Below are 11,698 nucleotides of genomic sequence, written 5' to 3' on the forward strand. Positions count from 1 at the left end.
TACAGTATCCTTCCCCTGCCATGCCCACAAGGCCACGGCCACAAAGCCAAGCCAGGCCCACAGAATCAGTATTGAAAAAAAATTGAATCCCACCACTGGTGTGATCATGGAAAATCTACAACAATTGTAAGTGTTGAAAACAGTCTTTTCAAAAATGCCTTTTTCAGTGCTGTTGCATCTTCAAATAGTCACTAAAAATGATTGTAAGTCGAGGATTATCTGTAAAAGAATTATTCTAAAAACTTCACGGCTAAAAGATGGGACATAGTTTCTTTGGAAATCAGGTGTCCCATGCATTGCATAACTCCTTCTTCAGTAGACTTATAAAGATTTGTAGGTATTGCAAACATAAAATCTTTCCAAAGTAATTATGAATGAGACAAAATAGAATAAATATATCGTTGATGATTGCCAATCCTGAGGGAAACCAGATTCTCTCTCACAATCCTTCTCCTGTTCCAGGAAACTTACTTCTAGTAGGAAAAGTAAAGATGAATATTATGTGAACAGATGAACTGAGAGAAAACATTGTCAGTATGCAACATATGTTCTTGGGGAATAATTTTGATAGCCATTTTGTCCTGGATTCAGATACTACAGATGTATCTATTGTCTTCTCTTATAATTGATGATACAGATGTGTGTTGCACTCCCGGTTTCTTTGCAGGAATTATGACTCAGATTTCTGCTTTTGAAACATAGCACAATGTGTTAAGTATCTGGGACAGATATTTTACCTCAGTGTGTTTTGAGGTTATTAACCTACCAGTAGGCCAAATCTAAAATGGGAGCAGTTGTAGGATAGATGATGAAGCCTCTTCTAACAGTCACATTGCTGTTTAGAACACACTGTGCCTCAACTGATCACGGTATATTTATATATCTGTATAACCTAGCAGTTTTGCTTATCATGTCTAGAGAGAACTAGATTGTGGAAAGTTGACATCAACTTTGGAACCATCTCTGGCATGTTAGAGATTGCGAGGTCCTTGGTGCTCTCTGAGCTTCGTTGTTTTCCTGCAAATGTTTCATCATCCAAACTAGGTAACACCATCAGTAATCTGGATAATAAAACATCTGCAAGAAAATAACCAAGCTCAGAGAGCACCAAGGACCCCTCATTTCAATCCTCAGCTACAAATATTCTCCTATATGTTATAATTTGCCAGAACAACAATTATTTCAACAAACATCACCCAGCCAAATATCTATTAAATATGGAGGGGGGGAGCACTGGACTTAAACTTATCCAGGTACAGAACTACAGGTTATTGTCAACTTACAGCCACAATGGTGCTCAAAACCCACATTGCTAAATGGAACAATTGTTAAGTGAATTTTGCTCCATTTTATGACCTTCCTCGCCACAGCTGTTGAGTAATGATTCACTGCAGTTAAGTTAGTAATATTACTTTTAAGTGAATCTGGCTTCCCCATTGACTTTACTTGTCAGAAGTTTGCAAAAAAGTGATCACAAGACGCGCACACTGGTAGGGAAGGTAAGTCAACACATCCCCTGGTTATAGGTCATTTTTTCCCCCAGAATTGTTGTAACTTTCACCAGTCACTAAAGGATGGTTGTAAGTCAAGACTATTTGTATATCCTCATATTGTCAGAGCACAATGAATAATTTAAAGTAACTTCATTTAGCATGCCATGAGGAATGTTTTTTAGTCATGACTCATCCAGTGTCTTAGTAGCTTCTGCCAGATTTAAGCCAGGAAAGCCTATCACCATCCGTGTTCTGACCCTGTAGAATTTGAGCATGTATTAGTTCTGTGGGATGGCATCTAAGGAAAGCGGGGCTGGTGTGATTGAGTGTGTGGCTGTCAGCATGTGTGAAGGACATCTCCCACCAATCATTGCGCCTTTAAAGTATTGGTCTGTCAAGATTTGCGAACTAGGTCTGTGTTGTGGAAACCACTCATCCTATCTAGCGGGCCTTCAGACAGGACATTCGGTATAGAATAACTTATCTGAGCTTGAATTTAAGATAACAGGCAATCATCTGGGTGTTAACGCTTGTGGCTCTCAAAACATCTTGGCAGTTGTGAAACCCTTGGTGTAAATGTGTGCTTCCTGCCATCCAATCTGGATCATTACAACACTGTACTACGGCTGCCAGTGTTCAGTCAGATGATGTGCATCATTCTTCTCAGAGAGCATCTTGACTGCAGCGTCCAAATTAGGAAGCGTAGCTCTCTTTCGCAAAGTCATGTTGCACCACTGTAATCGATGCTTTTAAAATGTCATTGACAAATGCCTTGAGGTTCCAAAGGAATTGGAGAAGGGTTAGAAGGAGACGTACGCATTCACAGGGAAAGGGGATCACATACCTCCTTATTCTTTAAGGATGTTGCCAATTAGGTTTTGCAAAATGGCTTAGTTTCACACCAGAATAGGTGTCACGGAGGAAGCTGCAGTTTGGAGAGTTATGAGGAACAAAGAAGAGTCCTGCAGGATTCCCATCCTTCTTGAGTGACTGCCAACCAACTGCATCCTGTGGGCTGGCATTACAGAGTCATGGGGTGCCGCCTGTTTGATCTGTGAAGTGATTTTGTAAATGGATAATAGGCTTGGCTGACTGGGCGGGAGCCAGACAATGAGATGGCTGTAGGAATGGTGACCTCTAAGCATCGGGCTAAAATTCCAGCTCTGTACATATGAAACCATCGGCTTATTTTATTTCTAAGCAAAGGTGGCAGATGAATGGGGTCATGTGATTGATTTATCATGCTTGAGAATCTGGAATTTCCTGTGTCACCATTTCATAAGTGTGGATGTGATTGTGAGCATTACATTAGGAAGACAGAAATGCCAGAGGTATCCCAAGAGAGAAAGCCAACCTTCTGGAGAAAAAAATCCCTCCAAAATAATAGACAACCAACTGAGTTAGCTGCTATAGCTTTGAAGTAAGAGACAAAATGGCTGATTCATCAGTGTATTGTCTTTTGTTGTGTTTGGATTTACTATATATAATCAAGAAGAGAACCAGCCTAGAACTAAGGCGAAAGGTCTAACAGTGAGAACAATTAATCAATGGAACACTTTACCCTCAGAAATTGTAGATGCTCCAACACTGGAGATTTTTGAGAAGAGATTGGGCAACTATTTGTCTGAAATGATATAGGGTTTCCTGCTTGAGCAGGGGTTTGGAGTAGAAAACCTCCAAGGTTCCATCCAACTTCATTATTCTTCCTCCCTTTTCTCCAAGAATGCTTCCAATTTTCCTTATAACAATTCTTTGGATCAATTGGGCTGAGAGTCAGTGGTTGGCCAAAGTCATTCTATGAGTATCCCTGGCTTATGACTTGAATCTGGCTCTCCTTAGTTTTAGCCTTTCACTGTCCTAGAAGGTGATTTTTGGAAGTTTTCTAATATGTTCAGTAGTACCTGTGTAGATGAGATTGGCATATTCAGCAAGATCAGATTACCTGAAGAGGCAGCAGGATTCTGTCTGATCTAAATCTACAGATTTCACTATGCTTCAATAATCTTTATTTCTGAAAATGTATATGTCCGTCCTACACACTCTCAATGACTACAGTGGCTTAAAAAATAAAAGTACAATACGAATACCTAATAAACTTCCACTTACTTGATGACAACCATGAGATGACAGCCTCCATCCTAATCTGGGGTCCTCAGGCCCATTGGCCAAACCATGTCTTTAGGGCTTTGGGGGAGAGTTTGGAAAAGCAACAAGATGGGGGCCAGTTTTATCTCTGCAAGGATGATGTTCCACAGGGAGGGAGCCACCATGGAGAAGGCCCTTATTCTTGGTCCCACTAGATGAATCTCCTTAAGAGAGGGGACCCATAACATTTCCTCCTCCCCATTCTGGTGGGTCAGGTAGATATGACTGGGAAAAGGTTTTTCATATAAGCCTTTGGTGATAACAATCTGCATCTTAAAGTGGATTCGGAAAAAAATCAGCACCCAATGCAGCTCCACCAAGAGAGATGACATATGTGCAAATTTAGACATATAAACCATGTGGGCCGCTGCATTTTGAACCAGTTGAAGCTTCCAGATATTTTTCAAGGGCAGCCCCAAGTAGAATACAATGCAGTAGTCAAGACAGGAGATGACCAGGGACAGGTTTTCCTTTGGATAGAGAGGTGTCTGTTTCCGGATAGATGTTTAATCACCAGCCCATTTCTCAATTGACCTTCAGCGAAACTGCCTTCAGCCAAAACATGGAACAAGCATTTCCAGAATTTCTGCAGAAGCAGCATACCTTGAGGTGGTGACAAGTAAGAGACCAAAGACACAAAAAACAGGCATGAGTGACTGATAACCAAAGTCGTTCGCATTCACCAGACATGTTAAACATCAGAGAGAGGTTAAAAGAGGCAGGATGATTATCTCTGGGGATTTGAATCACTAGGTATGATATTTATTCAAAAGTAACCTCTGAATTGTACTTCATGAATATATGTAATAAGGCAGACGTATAGATACATACATGTAAAAACCACAATCTTACACAATACCCAGCTTTTCTATTATGCCAACCTATATTGCCACCTTAACTTAAAACCAACATAGGAGATTCCTCTCCACAGCTCTAATCAGCCCATGATGGCATATTTATATATACATGTGTATGTGTGTGTGTGTGTGTTATACATACATACACACACACATATATATATATACATACATACATACACACACACATACACATACATATACAGTCCTCACTTACAATCATTTAATAGCTGTTTGAAGTTACAACAGTACTGTAAACATGATTTATGACCATTTTTCACACTTAGGCCCATTGCAGCATCCCCATGGTCATGTGATCAAAATGTAGACTCTTAGCAACAGACTCATATTTATGATGGTTGCAGTATCCTGGGTCATGTGCCCATCTATTGTGACCTTCTGACAAGCAACATTCATGGGGAAACAAGATTCACTTAACAACCATGTTAGTGACTTAACAACTGCAATTATTCACTTAACAACTGCAACAAAAAGGTCAAAAAATGGGACAAAACAACTTAAAGTCTAGCTTAGCAATATACATTTTGGGCTCAATTGTGGTCGTACATCAAGGACTACCTGTAATGTATGTATCCATATATATTAGCCAGAAGGCAAACTAAATAAAATTTGGGGTAGTATGAGTTGTGGAATCATGGTGAGGATAAAAATAAGTATATTTGTATTATTGACAGTTATATTTAATGGGGTGTACTATTTACAATATTATTTGATCCCTATCAGCATATATAAATCAACTTTTTTGCACAGGCCACTTTCATAGGTATTTCTTGTTTAATAATATTAACTGATATTGGAAATTAAATGATGAATTCATTACATTGACATCAAAGATTCATACTGTATTCTATGCTACATTTCATTGGTAAGGATTCATCAATATAAACATAAAAGAGATGAAATGACAGATAAATGAGTTTTGCCTCATTTTATGTCATAGTTATTAAGCAAATCATTGCATTTTAATAACCGCAATTATTAACCATGTGGTTGTTATGTGAATCTGGATTCCCCCATTGACTTTGCTTGTCAGTAGCTGGCTGGAAAGCTTACAAATAGTAATCACATGTCCCCAGAACAGTGCATAAATACGTGCTAATTGCCAGGCGCTCATAAATTGATCACATGACCATGGGGATGCTATAACGGTCATAAGCATGAAAACTGATTATGTCACTCTTTTCAGTGCCTTTGTAACTTTGAACATTCAGTAAACAATGGTTGCAAGTCAAGGACTACCTGTATTTGAAAATAAACCATCATTCATTCTTCATATAATTATGAAGAAGTTAGTCATCAATGTTGGTGTTATTAGCAATAGTACTTAGACTTATATACAGCTTCATAACGTTTACAGCACTGTGTAAATGATTTACAGAGTCAGCCTCTTGCCCCCAACAATCTAGTTTTCATTTTACTGACCTCAGAAGGATGGAAGGCTGAGTCCACCTTGTGCCGCTCAGGCTCGAACTGCTGGCAGTGGGCAGAGTAAGCCTGCATTTTAACCACTGACTGAGCCACCACAGCTCTTAAAATAAAGCATTAATGCTGATGAGTTCTATGTATGTCTGGGTTTGGGGAATGCAATCAGAGAGTTGTGTATCTGTGGATGAAGAGATTTCTGCATAACTGAAAAGGTTGCAACTGAGTTTTATTAAAATAATACTCCTGCTGTCTATATCCCGCCTATATATGTAGGTCAGAACGGCTGGAAAGCAATAGACTAACATTGGAGATGAGGTTTATAGTTAAATATTCTCACCTTCCAGGAAGCAAACCTCATGCATAGACATACTTAATACAGAAACAACATGTCTGAAATAATACTTACTTCTTAATTTGCAGAATGGGAGGAGGCAGAGTCTGTCTTGCATATTTTCTTTTTTATCAATAATATTCTCTGACTTCTAAGTAGCTAACAGGTGCAAAATAGCATGGTTTTAATTCGGGGCAAGGATTTTCCTGTTCGTTGTGCAACAAGCACATTCGGGATTGCCTGTTCCAAGCAAGCATTTTACCTCACTGTCAGACAATGAATAAAGAATTTGAAGTCTGCAGTATTAAAACAAATTAAAAATAATTTAAGTCTGGGAGTATGTAAGAGCAAGTTTATCAATGTGCCAAATTTTACATAAGTGGAAGAAAAAAGAATGGGGTGTAATAGATAGAATAGCATAAATAGATTTAATAAATAGAGTAGAATAGAATAGCACAATAACAGAGTTGGAAGGGACCTTGGAAAACTTCTTGTCCAACCTCCCCACCCCATCCCGCTGAAGCAGGAGACCCTATGCCCATGATGGTGAATCTATGACACGCGTGCCACAGGTGGCACACAGAGCCATTTCTGAGGACACGTGAGGCGTTGCCTTGTCAGCTCCAGCGCGCATGCATGTGCTGGCCAACTAATTTCAGCCTTGGTTTTCAGCTGTTTTTCACCCTCCGGAGGCTTCAGGTGAAAAAACGGCACAACACATGAACTGGAAGTCATAAAACAGGCCATTTTCAGCCTCCAGAGGGCCTCTGGTGTGGCAGGGAGGCTGTTTTTGCCCTCCCCAGGGTCCTAGAAAGCCTTTGGAGCCGGGGAGGGCGAAAAACAGGCCCACAGTGCCATCACGCACCAAAAGCAGGGAGACATGCATGCATAGGGGGTTGTGCACATGCACGGGGGATGATGCATAGAATTATGGGTGTGGGCATACACGCTCATGACCCCTCCGCACTCCGCCCACTTTTGGCAGGTGATGGCAAAAAGCCATCACTGCCCTATGCCATTCTAAAGAAATGGCTGTCCAATCGCCTCTTAAAATCCTCCAGTAATGGAGCACCCACAACTTCTGGAGGGAAGACATTCCACTGATTCATGTAAGAAAATGTAACATCACAGGATCTCAATTTTTTAAAAAAATATATTGTTACATTTCAGAAGATGAAATTTTAAAGAAGAGATTGGATAACCATTTGTCAGAAGTGGTGTCGGGTTTCTTGCCTGAGTAGGGGGTTGGACTGGGCCTCTTCCAACTCTGTTATTCTATTCTATTCTATTCTATTCTATTCTATTCTATTCTATTCTTTCTTATTCCTATTCCTATTCTCTACTACTAGCTTTTCAGGAAGGTTGGGTGTAGCCAGTAACAAATTTCAGGAACTGCAGTCTTGAAAAACCAAAGCATGGCAGTTTCCTTGGAAAACTGTCCTGGGGAAGACTAAGAGTAGCAGATTGCAAAAGTTGCATTTCTAAAAAGGCCAGGTGAAGTAAAGATAGTCTTCAACTTATGACCACCATTGAGCCTAACATTTCTGTCGTTAAGTGAGACATTTGTTAAGTGAGTGTTGCCCCATTTTATGACCGTTCTTGCTATGGTTGTTAAGTGAATCACTGCAGTTGATAAATTAGTAACCCATGGTTGTTAAATGAATCCAGCTTCCCCATCGACTTTGCTTGTCATAAGGTCACAAAAGGGGTTCATATGATCCCGGGACACTGCAACCGTCATAAATACAAATCAATTGTCAAGCATCTGAATTTTAATCACATGATTGTGGAGAGGCTGCAAAGATTGTAACTGAAAAACAGTGAAAAGTCACTTCTTTCAGTGCTGTTGTAGCTTTGAATGGTCACTAAATGATGTGTTATAAGTCAAGGACTACTTGTAATTTAGTTTCTTGGACCATTTTGGCAATGCAATGTAGGCCTGGATGCAGAGAAATATATTCGGACCAAATCTCTCCAAGATAGAATAGCTTTAGGCCAGAGTGTCAAACTCGATTTCATTGAGGGCCATGTCAGTGTTGTGTTTGACCTCGGGAGGCGGGTGGAGGTGGCCAGCTATATGTCACTCATGTCAGGGGGAGGCCGTAGTGGCCCGAGAGCTGCACCAGCGAAAATGGGCTGTTTCCTATGGATCAGATCTAAGCATTCCATGGGCTGGATCCGATTATTCAGTGAATCAGTGCAGTTGTTAAGTGAATAATACAGTTATTAAGTGACTCTGTCGTCCCCATTGCTTGTCAGAAGGTTGCATGACCGTGGGACACTGTAACCGTCGTAAATGTGAACCAGTTGTCAAGCATCCAAATTTTGATCATGTGACCATGGGGATGGTGCAATGTTCGTAAGTGTGAAAAATAGTTGTAAGTCTTTTTTCAGTGCTGTTCAGAGGTGGGTTGCTCTCGGTTCGACCTGGATCGGACGAACTAGTGGTGGTGGTGGCCACCTGCCCAGACACTTCTGCACATGCAAAGACTCTTCTGTGCATACGCAGAAGCGTGCACGTGCACGCATGAGCGAACCGGTAGTAAAAAAAAATGGAAACCCACCTCTGAACAGCACTGCTGTTGTAACTTCAAATGATCACTTATGCAAATGATCACTTATGCAAATGGTTGTAAGTCCAGAGCTAGCTGTACCTGTGGGATCACCTTCTGCCCCAGTAATCTGCCTGTCCAGTTAAATCAAATAGGTAACCCTCACTCTGGATCTCATTTACACGAGATCACCATCTGTCAGGACTTTGGAAGCAGGCATTTTATACTGCTATTCTCAGTCTTTGGAAATGAATTTCCCCTCAGCTGTTCAGAGTCTTTGAGAATGGATGACAGATGAATTAAATTAAATTCACTCTGTCAGTCAAGAAACAGGATGTCACAGAAGCTGTCTCACTGCCCAGAGTCCTTCCTTGAGGGAGATTGTATATATGAGGCCCGTGGGCCGCATCCGGCCTTAAATCTAGGGCCAACATGGAAATAGCAAAGGACCAGCCCACAGTGCCTCTGGCAGTCATCCCGTTTTCGGCCTGAATGGCCTCCTGCAGCACTCTGCTGGTAAAAACGGGGCATGGGGGGGGGGGGGGAAACAGCAGGGTGCTGCAGGAGGCGTCCGTTCCGCCTACACCCACCCACCCCTGGCGGCCCGCAGAGAAGAACTACAATGCTGATCCAGCCCTCGAAGAAATCCAATTTGACTCCCCTGCAGTACTCAGACCCTCATTTGGCTACTTAGATTTCCACGAAGACCCCCTACATCCTCCATCTCATCTTTTTGTCCTGCAATTTGTGGCCACTCACAGTTCCTCCTGGCATTGAATGTGCCTAATGGGCGTCTCTGAATGCCGGTTCCTGGAAAATTCAAGCAAACAAAACGCTTGTGTTCATTTATGGACCTCCCAGAGGCACCTGGATTGGCTTGGCCTTTGTCCTGTTCCAGCAGAGTTGTTCTTAGGTTCAATATATAACCGAAAAACCTTGGAGTAGACTATTTAAGACATCTCAATTCCCCACCCTCTAGCGTGTGTTAGATTGCTACCTGGGTAGCTCTGACCCATATTTGGGTTTAGAGAGAGAAAGCACCTGCCTCTTTTCCTAGCACAGGACTGAAATTGCTTGGCCTGCTTGCACTCCTTTGGAGAGGGGGAGGGAGGGAGGGAGGGAGGGAGGAAAAAAAGGTGGGGGGGGGACTTGCTTTCAAAGCAAAAGTTGCAAGCCAAAGTTGATCTTTGCAGAATTTGCACCTGGACCAAATGCTCTTTCATCACTGTCCTCAAATGTAAATAGAAATACAGACAAAAGGTTAATGACTGATAATTTTGCAGAGGAAGAGATCTCAAGCATGTGTCCCCAAGGGCTTCCTCACAAAGGACAGCAGGGCATAGAGTAACCCTGTTACCTCCTGTCAAAGCCCAGCACTGTTGCAGCTGGAATCCTCGTTCAGTGTTTCCCTGTTTCTCCATCATCAGAGCAGAAGCATCCCCAAACTGAATTGGTCTTTCTTTTTTTTTTTTTAAAGCATGTAGTGAATTCAAGCAGAAGTGGAAAAGAATTGTTTTGAAAGGTCTGTCCAAATGTCTACTCAGCCCGGTCTCCTGTTTCCAGCTGTGGTCACCCAGTTATGCCCAGATGCTCAGAAAAGGGCCTGAAAGGTTTTCTTTTAGCTCACCGACTAACAGCTGTTATTTGTCTAGGCTGCTAAGAATTTGTTTCACTGTTTGTACATCTGCTGTGGATGAGCACTTTATCCTACTGATTATTTCACCAGAAGGATTTAATTTAGCTATCTGGCTTAATACCACTAGGTCCAAACTCCTTTTAAAGTCCATGGACAGTGCTTTCAGTTAAAATGTAAAATACACTATAGGGAGTTCTCAACTTACAACCAGAACTGGATCCCAAATTTCCATTGCCAAGCAAAACATTTGCCCCATTTTACAAATTTTCTTGTCACAGTTGTTAAGTGAATTATGGCAGTTGTTAAGTAACACAGTTGTTAAATGAATCTGGCTTCCCCAATTGACTTTGCTTATCAGAAAGTTGCAAAAAGGGATCACATGACCTCAGGACACTGCAATGATCAGAAATACATGCTAATTGCCAAAACATCCAAATTTTGATCATGTGACCATGGAGATGTTGCAACAGTCATAAGTGTGAAAAATGATCATAAGTCATTTCAGTGTTGTTGTAACTTTGAAAGGTCATTAAATAAACAGTTATAAATCGAGGACTACCTGTATTTTGTCCAAGCAACATACTACCTCACTTTCAACTCCGTCTTCAATATTTACCTTACAAACTTGCATAGCTTTTGCAATTTAAAAAAAAAATGAAAAGGGGGCAGGAATTTGACTGTTCCACCGTATACTAGCTTTCCTATTTTATTAGTACACTAGTGGCACAGTGGTTAGAATGCAGTACTGAAAGCTATTTCTGCCGACTGCCAGCAGTTTGATTCTCACCGGCTCACGGTTGACTCAGTCTTTCATCCTTCCAAGGTCGGTAAAACGAGGATCCAGATTTTGGGGGTAAGATGCTGATTCTAAACCTCTTAGAAAAGGCTGTAAAGTCCTATGAAGCAGTATAGAAGAGCCTTTTCTATTGCTATTTGAGCACAGTAAGAAAATATGCACATAACTATGACAGTAGAAAAGGCATATTTAAAGGAGAGCTGGGAAGCAACCAGAACACCCAAGGCAACTTTTGAGATAAGGAGTAGTCGGAGTGTATTACATCACCTTGGACACCTCATTAAGCCAAGCAAATTCTCCAGACACATCCCGCTTAGCTAAGGAGAGCAAGTGGTAGCAGGTGAATAAGCACATTTTGGGACAAAAGGAAGAGAGGATTGTCATCACATTTATAATCTGCATTCTTTTATATCTCTGTTGATGCTAGCCTGGTGTCATGTTC

General features: G+C 41.2%; 1 protein-coding gene across 1 annotated transcript in view; it reads left to right on the forward strand.

The window, feature by feature from the left end:
* The window catches only part of LOC116521105 (sodium channel protein type 5 subunit alpha-like), a 286,693-nt gene that overhangs the window by 122,870 nt on the left and 152,125 nt on the right, over nt 1–11,698 (forward strand). The window lies entirely within an intron of this gene.

This window comes from Thamnophis elegans, chromosome Z (assembly GCF_009769535.1).
Source record: "Thamnophis elegans isolate rThaEle1 chromosome Z, rThaEle1.pri, whole genome shotgun sequence".
Classification (NCBI taxonomy): domain Eukaryota; kingdom Metazoa; phylum Chordata; class Lepidosauria; order Squamata; family Colubridae; genus Thamnophis; species Thamnophis elegans.